Source organism: Haemaphysalis longicornis, unplaced genomic scaffold (genome assembly GCF_048455015.1).
Source record: "Haemaphysalis longicornis isolate Haplotype H1 unplaced genomic scaffold, Haemaphysalis longicornis Haplotype H1 scaffold_12, whole genome shotgun sequence".
NCBI lineage: Eukaryota > Metazoa > Arthropoda > Arachnida > Ixodida > Ixodidae > Haemaphysalis > Haemaphysalis longicornis.
Window position 1 is genome coordinate 91314306 of NW_027526225.1, and position 7972 is coordinate 91322277.

The following is a 7972-nucleotide window of genomic DNA, read 5'->3' on the forward strand; positions in this document are numbered from 1 at the left end:
CGGTAGAGGGTGGTTTAAAAAATACAGAGGGGAAAAAAAAGGAACCGCTCAAAAAACGGGAAACACAGGCATGTTTGCTTCACATTCCTGCCACTTAACTTTTATAACTTTTATGCTCGCTGCGTGATATATCCATCTACGAATATGCTCACCGACAGTATATTTCAATACTACAGCGATGGTTGTGATGACACGCCCATCTCCGCCACGCCCATGCCGACGCCATCATCTACACCACCACACCTTCACAACGCCAACTGTGCATACAACTTCGCCGCAGTGTTCAGTCTCGCCTTGTCAGGAAACACCAGCGCCGGCTACAACTTGCAGCACTACAGAGTCGACCATTAGCTTAGTGGAATCTGCGCAACACCATGCCGCATCGCCACAGGTTGTTGCGTTCGCTTCACCGACCCCGGCAAGTGTCGACTGCTTTGTCGCTCGTGGCTGCGAAACTTCTCTGCACGGCACGAGCGAGAGCGATCTTCATGAGCGCTGTACTACCGGTGCATGACAGCCGTCTTCCTCGCCTCAGGTGGAACAGCCTCCAGCAGCCAACGACAGATCGAGGACTCTGGGAGTCAAGGCTACCTTCGAAGCACATCAGCTTGCTATTGACAATCTTCACCCCCTGGCTACGATAGCGATACCGGAGCAAACATTGCGGGAGGCCCCCTTCCAACAACCGTGCCGAAAGAAGTATCCCATGACCCCATGCAATCAAGAGACGCGTCAAAAGCTGGTCCCCAGACGTCGACCGACTCCCTGCTCCAGGTCAGTGTTAGGTAGACACAGTAACCGGAGCTCATCCGTCTGTCTACAAGTCAGACGAAACCAGCTTGCTGGATGGGGATCCGACGTCATTGGAGTTCAAGCGCAGCTCATCATTGCAAGGCTCCACTATGCCGCCTTCCACCGCGGTTGCGAAAGCAGCTGAAACAGCGACGAAGCCACAGAGCCCACACCGGGGCAGTCAAGCCCGCACTCCGGTTGTCATTCTGTTGCACTACGCTTCACCTTGTCGCTGTCCTTTGAGTTACGCCTGCCGTTCGCTCCACCATCAATTGCATCAGCCGCTTCGCACCCCACAACGCGTATGCGGCCGCACCACGGGGCGGCCTCTCTCGCATCCACCATGGTCCCACGTAATTCGCGCCAGCAGCGCCAAATCCTCCCCTAGTAGTACGTGGCCTCTGAGAAACGTTGCATTAATCGCCGTGGCAACGAGTGGCGAGGGGGGAAAGGGCCCGCGCGGCAATGGCACCAGGCGCGAAAGTTGGACGAGCGGCGGCGATGACTGGAAATGGCCGTCGCCCGTCGTTTGTTATGTGTGCAGTAACGTGTTTAATAATTGAACAAAGGAAAACATGTAGGTAATAGTATGTTTTCTGGTGTCGAATTGTTGTCTTTGTGGCGATATTAATTGGAGTGTTACACAAACATTCTTTTCGCTTTGCGTTTATTCAAAATTCATATGAGGACGTCTTTGATTCGAAGTCATGAAAACACATATACTACACTCATATATTGCACATACATTTTATGTACACAGTATTGGACTAAGCAAAAAATATGACATGCAAATTTAGGCACCATATTGTACAATAGGAAAAAACCGTGCTACATACACATTTACAATAACACGGTTAGGCGGGCTAGTTGGTATTCTGAATTCATGGCTGTAACTTTTGCGCAACTTTAGACGAAGACAGATACAGGTCTTCGTGTCCCTTTTTGTATCTGTCTCCGTCTAAAGTTGCGCTAAAGTTACAGCCATGAATACACATTTAGCTACACAATACTTGATTACGAAAGAACTTCGAAAGTTGTAGTCCTTACACAGATTTGTTTTTTTTCGCGCACACCTCGGCGGGAGAAGAAAAGAACTTGAAAGTTCCACTCAATGTATACTTATTTCTTGGGCTCACCCTCTAGACAGGAATGTTCTTTAGACATTAAAAAAATTCGTTTCAGTTCAGAGACACAATAATTGGGAACCTATATGTTAAATGAAAGCACGCACACTTATGCTCCAAGCCCTGCCTTTCGGGCGAGTTAACGCAAACTCCGAAAGAAAGCGTTGACCCGCCCATTAACCTGCATACACTTCCGAGAAATCATGTTCTCACCAACAAAATGCAGCCATAAAAAACTGTTGCGACACAATGACCGCACTGTAGACACTCATTGCTGGATTATATCTACGTACAAAAACAATGCGCAACCATGTGCACGTCGTAGAACACAGAACAGAAATCGAACGCACCCGTCTTTTCTTCTAATGACGCGTGAATTAACAGACTGCTTACCGGGGGTGGGAGGGAAAGCGGGGGGGAAGGGGGAGGGGGAGGAGAAGACACACAGAAAAAAATCTTTCCTGTGTTGTAAGCCGCAGATATCGGCCAGGTTGTTACAAGCTACCATCTAGCTCGTGTCTGGGCAGCGCCTCTTATCTCATCCTGTCCGATACGGCATGACCATTCTAACTTCAGAACTATGGAACACCAAACCCACTCGGATAAGATGACAAGACGCGGGCGCGCAGTTTAGATTGAACAGCAAAGCCGGCAACGCTACTTGGTTTTATTTATTTATTTATTTTTTAATGAGCGAAACGCATGCAATGGCGGCTGCAGACAACGCATGTATTTCGGTATGGCCTTCCACTGCTTCATGTGAAAATCGACTTGCATTGAACACCGCGGTGTCACGTCAGATTTTTCGGAGCACTGAAGCAACGCTTGGCAGCAGTTTCGCCGCAAATATACGTTTTGGAACAAGACGGCGGAGGAAAAAATGCTTAGGGCGCAGCACCTCTACGCCTCCAATCGCTGTGGTAGTAGATACGCCGTGAAAGGCAAGAAGTGCGTACAGTTGAGCATGCCTTCTTTGTGAGCAGGTACGTCGTGATGACATTGGATGGATTGAGGAAAGTCACCGGAGGAAGCGTCCAATGAAGTCGCAAACCGTCCTCGACTTGGGGCCCAAACCTAGACTCATACCTGCTGCACGAAACAACAAAAAATACCTTGATAAGTATGCTGAATCGACGTTCCAGCAGTTACTAAGGCAATCAAAAAACGGCAATGCCACCACAAATTGATCTTGCGCGCAAGAGTGTGCGTGCCAAAGACGCGTTTACTTCTACTAAATCTTTGCGTACCTGCACAGCTGGGATATATTTGCACATTACTTTCCACTCCAAGACGAGTGACATGTCTCATTAACTTCACGTTACAAGCGCGAATTATTTTGAAAACAGAAAAGTGCAATCAGTCGGCTTTTAAGGAATTCACTATAACTTGTACAAAGCTAATTTGCTTACCTGTCGTCTTTGGAGAAGGCGAGAAACTTGGCCGAACTGTACCGCCATGTGTTGCTGCACCACAGAGCTGCGCAGGAGTGGTAACGCTCCTTCCTACGCTGCCCCATATTTAGAATACATTCGAACGTATTTTATAATGCAGCGAAACTTTCAGCCCGTGGAGGCGTTTAGGCAACTAGCGCAGCCCGTCGCACGCCGGATCGCTCACGTACGTACCGAACTGGCTTGCCGTGCGTGCCGAGAGAAAGAAAAAAAAATATTGGCGCCAGCAGCGCCAGTGAGCTGTTGCGCATGCGTGAGGAGGCGCGGAAGCGTTGACGGTGTGGAAAGAAAGAAACGCTGAGGGAAAGAGAAGGGCCACGCCGCAGCACCGTGCCGCTAGGATCGCCACAATTTCGGAAACCGAAACTAGCCAAAGTCGCCGACTAGTGGCCGCACTCTCAGCCTCGACCACCAGAGGTTGCTCCTTACACGGGCGCTACCTTGTTGACAACCAGGACCATGCCAGTTACTCAACCCCTGCCACTATACCACCGTCTGCCCACGGACTCTCTGGCTACGGACAAACATTACATGTGCCTGTGAACTTCGATAAGTGCTTCTCCTACCGCACCCCCCCCCCCCCCCCCCACCGCGTTAACGTACAGTACTGCACAAAACAACACCCAGCTCACTTTTCTCTATCGCGCTCCGCGCTATGCGGGCAGCCCTGTAGCGCCACCATCGTCATCAGCAGATTGGCCAGCTGGCAAGGAAGACTCTGCACCCGGTCTGGAGCAGCACCCCGGTCCTACTCACCTCGTCCTGACCATGGTACGGCCAGCGCAACCTCAATAAACGTGGGCTCGGCCACACCGCCTCATCAGCCGCACACAAGCTTTTACATTCAGACAGTCCACCCCTGCCAATTTATATCAGCTCATATGACTATGCCATAATGCATGAAATAGAGAACTTTTCTATGAGCCAATCTGGATGTCAACAACCCTATCGATCCCAGTGCACCTACAGAACGTGCCATAACACCAGTTGCATCATTTGGGCAATATGCCGTTAGGTTTGCAATTTATATGACCATTTATGAAGAGCCCAAGAATCGTGCTATTGTGCACACTAAAGAACTGCAAACCCACAAGCACCCCTGTAATGCCCCTCACCTCAATACAACAACCTCACCAGTAAATGCCACAAGAACAGCTGACCAAACGTCATCATGCCAGAGCCACAAGAAACTCACTGAAATTCATTCAATAATTTCGTCCCCCATCTCTGGCAATTGTTCTCCACAAGCAAGCAAGCAGACAGTGTCAGCGCATGCTGAGCTAACACCCCCAGCAATGTACAGCCTTTTTCAAAAATTTTTAGGCCAAATCTAAGCCTTCTGGACCACAAAGAATTCAAAGAACCCACCGCGATGGCTTAGTGGCTAAGGCGTTGTGCTGCTGAGCATGAGGTTTCGGGTTTGATTCCCAGTCGCAGCGGCCGCTTTTCTGATGGAGGTGAAAAGCAAAAACGCCCATGTGTACGAGACTTTAAAGATCCCGAGGTGGTCAAAATTCATCCAAGCCCTCCAATACGGCGCGCCTCATCACCTGCGTTACTCTGGAGCGTTACACCCTACAATCAATCAAATCAAACCAAGAAATCAAAGAGTAAGCCTAACCTTTAACAGCGACAAAATTAGTTCATGACAGTCAGAAAGAAGTTTTCTCTAGCTTTCCGGCATAAGAAATTTCAGCCTTGTTAGAGACGCCAGGTATATTTCAAGAATGCACAACATTCAATCAAAAAAAATTTTATTCCAACTTCACCAGCAAGGCTGGGAAATTTATAAACATCTTGTGGACCTGACGGTAGAAATGTTATTGCAGCTTTCGCAACAGCAACACAAGCAATGCTACTCGCTTCGACAGTACCATGTCATCACATAAACTCAACAAAAATGTTCTCGCACTCTCTTAAAATTCATTTTTAAAAGAAAGCGCACATGCTGATGGCTGTGTTGTACTAAAGGTGGATGTGATTAAATAGGTAAAATGATGGTTGATATGGCAACAAAAATCACCGTTAAAAAAGAAAAACAGCCAGCTGCACACTCTTTGTCAGGCGTAAAATTTACAAATTGCAAATACTCTTTAAAAATATCAATAGTAACCCCCCCAAAAGCCGTCGTCTGTGCGTCCTCACGACAGGCATGGCCCCAAGCTGCCGTGGCTCTTGCAAAGCTGCACCAGGGCGGCTACGTCGCGGTTCATGACCGTGACCCTCTTCGCGTGTTTGGCCAGCGAGCTTGACCCCTCAAGGACGGCCACTATGACCGCTTCCGCAGCCTCCTGCAACTCTTGCAGGGCGAGGACCTGCATCAAGTAGTGTTCCCCAGTGACCTGCCAAAGTATTTCTCGCACCAGCCGTGCGAATGGCAGCCGCGGGATGAGCAGTTTGGTGGAGTTCTGTAGTCGTGCAATCTCCCGAAGAGCTCCGTAGCCTGCACGCCTCTTCGCCAAAGCTCCGCCCTGCGAGAAAAGAAAAAGGCAGGGGGTGGGGTCGAACAATGATGAGGATAGTGCCCTTAACCCTTTCAGCGTTGGGGGTTTCTGGCCGTGGCGCACCCCCGGTGTCAGCTTGGTTTCCGGACTATCAGGGAAGCAGCGATGCTAGTTTTACGCAAGTACTTTTACTGATGCCTGGTGGCCACTCTGCTCTGTCGGGGTTTCCAGAACTCCTCCCACATTTGGTGATACCATTGGCTCACATCTATGACGGAACGGGCCACTTATTCAAATAACCTGGGCTTTCAAGCGTAAATAGCAATTCTGATTGGTAGGAAGAGGGACACGACATGTCAAGCAAGACCAGCCAAGAAACTTGCGGTTAACTGTGCAAGCTTCTATTTCCTTTCACAAATGCTCTACAGGTGGGAAACTGCAAGTAATTTTTCTGGAGCCACTGCTACCAGTAAGTAAATGGTCAGTTTCCGCTGGGGGAAAAAAAAAGTAGCGGTCTGCGCATGCGCGCTGCCGATCCGCCATTTTGGCAGGTGCAAGCAAACAGGTGCCCTCTCAGCTAACTATTGGGAGAGCAGCTACTGCTCTTTAGCGTTGCACCTTTTTATCACCGTTTTTTTTTTTTCAAGAGCTCGCGGCGAGTTAGAACCCGCGTACACACACACGCACAAAGCTTACAAAGAAAAGGTGCGGACACGTTTGAGGCTGCGCGTGGCAACCATTGAGGGAGTAACAGAGGCAAAAAAGGAAAAGGCGCTTCGCCCTGCAGTGCGTGCGCGAGATGTGGGCCTGCTTCCGCGGCTCCCACGAAAGAGGAAGGGTGACGAGTGGATGGGGGCACACGAGGAGGTTTGTGTACGGGTTTTTCGACTGCAAGACCGGGGGGGCGTGTCCGTCGACTGTTTTTAGTGCGGCACGGCTGCCACTAGGTTCGACCGGTACAGGACGAAGGTCCACTGCACGACTACCGATGAGGCTACGCCGCCTACATAATCTTCCTTTCACCTAACCTAACCCAACACCAAATTTGTATTTGGCCCTCATGTGGCTAGGTTAGCTTGGGTTGGGTAGCAGGCGCGGCTTCGCCGGGAATTGTAAAATTCAAGCGCCAAGTATTCTGGAACGACTTTTAGGTTGTCACCCGCACGAAAAAGTGCACGTCGACGTGACTGAACAACGTTCGCAAACCCAAGCATCATCAACCTCTCGCGTTTGCAGCCAAAGTTTGAGTTCTCACCTTTCCGGCAGTGGTTTGTCAGTTTTTCCGCCACGTTGAACGTCCCTCCAAAACGCCGATTCTCCAGACGATCCGGACGATGAAGATTGTCAGCGGACCCATTTTGACAGCGGGAGCAATTCGACACTCTTCCCGGATGACGTCCCCGACGACGACGATGACGACCGGCGAGCCCACCGCGAGAGCGGGTGCAACTGTAAACTGCCCTCTGATGAGGAACTGGGTGAGCTGAGTTCAGCTGGGGCTGCTGAGGGCCTCTTGCCAGCTCCTTCGCGGGATAGCATGATTAAACTCGGCAGTTACGCGCGCACCATTTAAACACGGCCACAGCACGCACTTAAAAAACGGCGGGAGAAGAACGCGGTACCAATTTATGCGTGGCACAATGCGACCGTGCTGCCACGAGCCAACTACAACAACGCGTGCCTAGTGCAACTAAAAACAACAAAAAAAATTCAGCAGGGTCACGCCAGATATTTTCTGTCAGACATCTTTGGTTAGTTTCGGCCTAAAAACGTTGGTTTCGGCGGTAAAAACTTTATGGCGGTAAAATCAAAATGTCTTAAATTTCTAACATAGCACTGTGTTGATGTGCTGCCAACGTTTCTTTGTACTAAAAGCGCTAAAAGCTGATTGCCACGCCATATTGGGTTTTGATAAATGATAGGACGAGACAGGTTATCGTAATGTTGCTGTTCTGATTAACTGCGAGTTGGCATGAGAGTTGTCCTCTTAGGTTTGTTCACAAAAATGAAAGTTGCCCCGCTTCCTGGCCCGTTAATCTCATGCAGATGGAGGGGCTTTAGCAGACTTTAGGTACAAATAAGCGGAGGGCTGCAAGGTGTAAAGTTCTCCAGGGAGCTTTCACCACAGAACAGGGAGGATTCTTTCACTGCCTGAACTTCA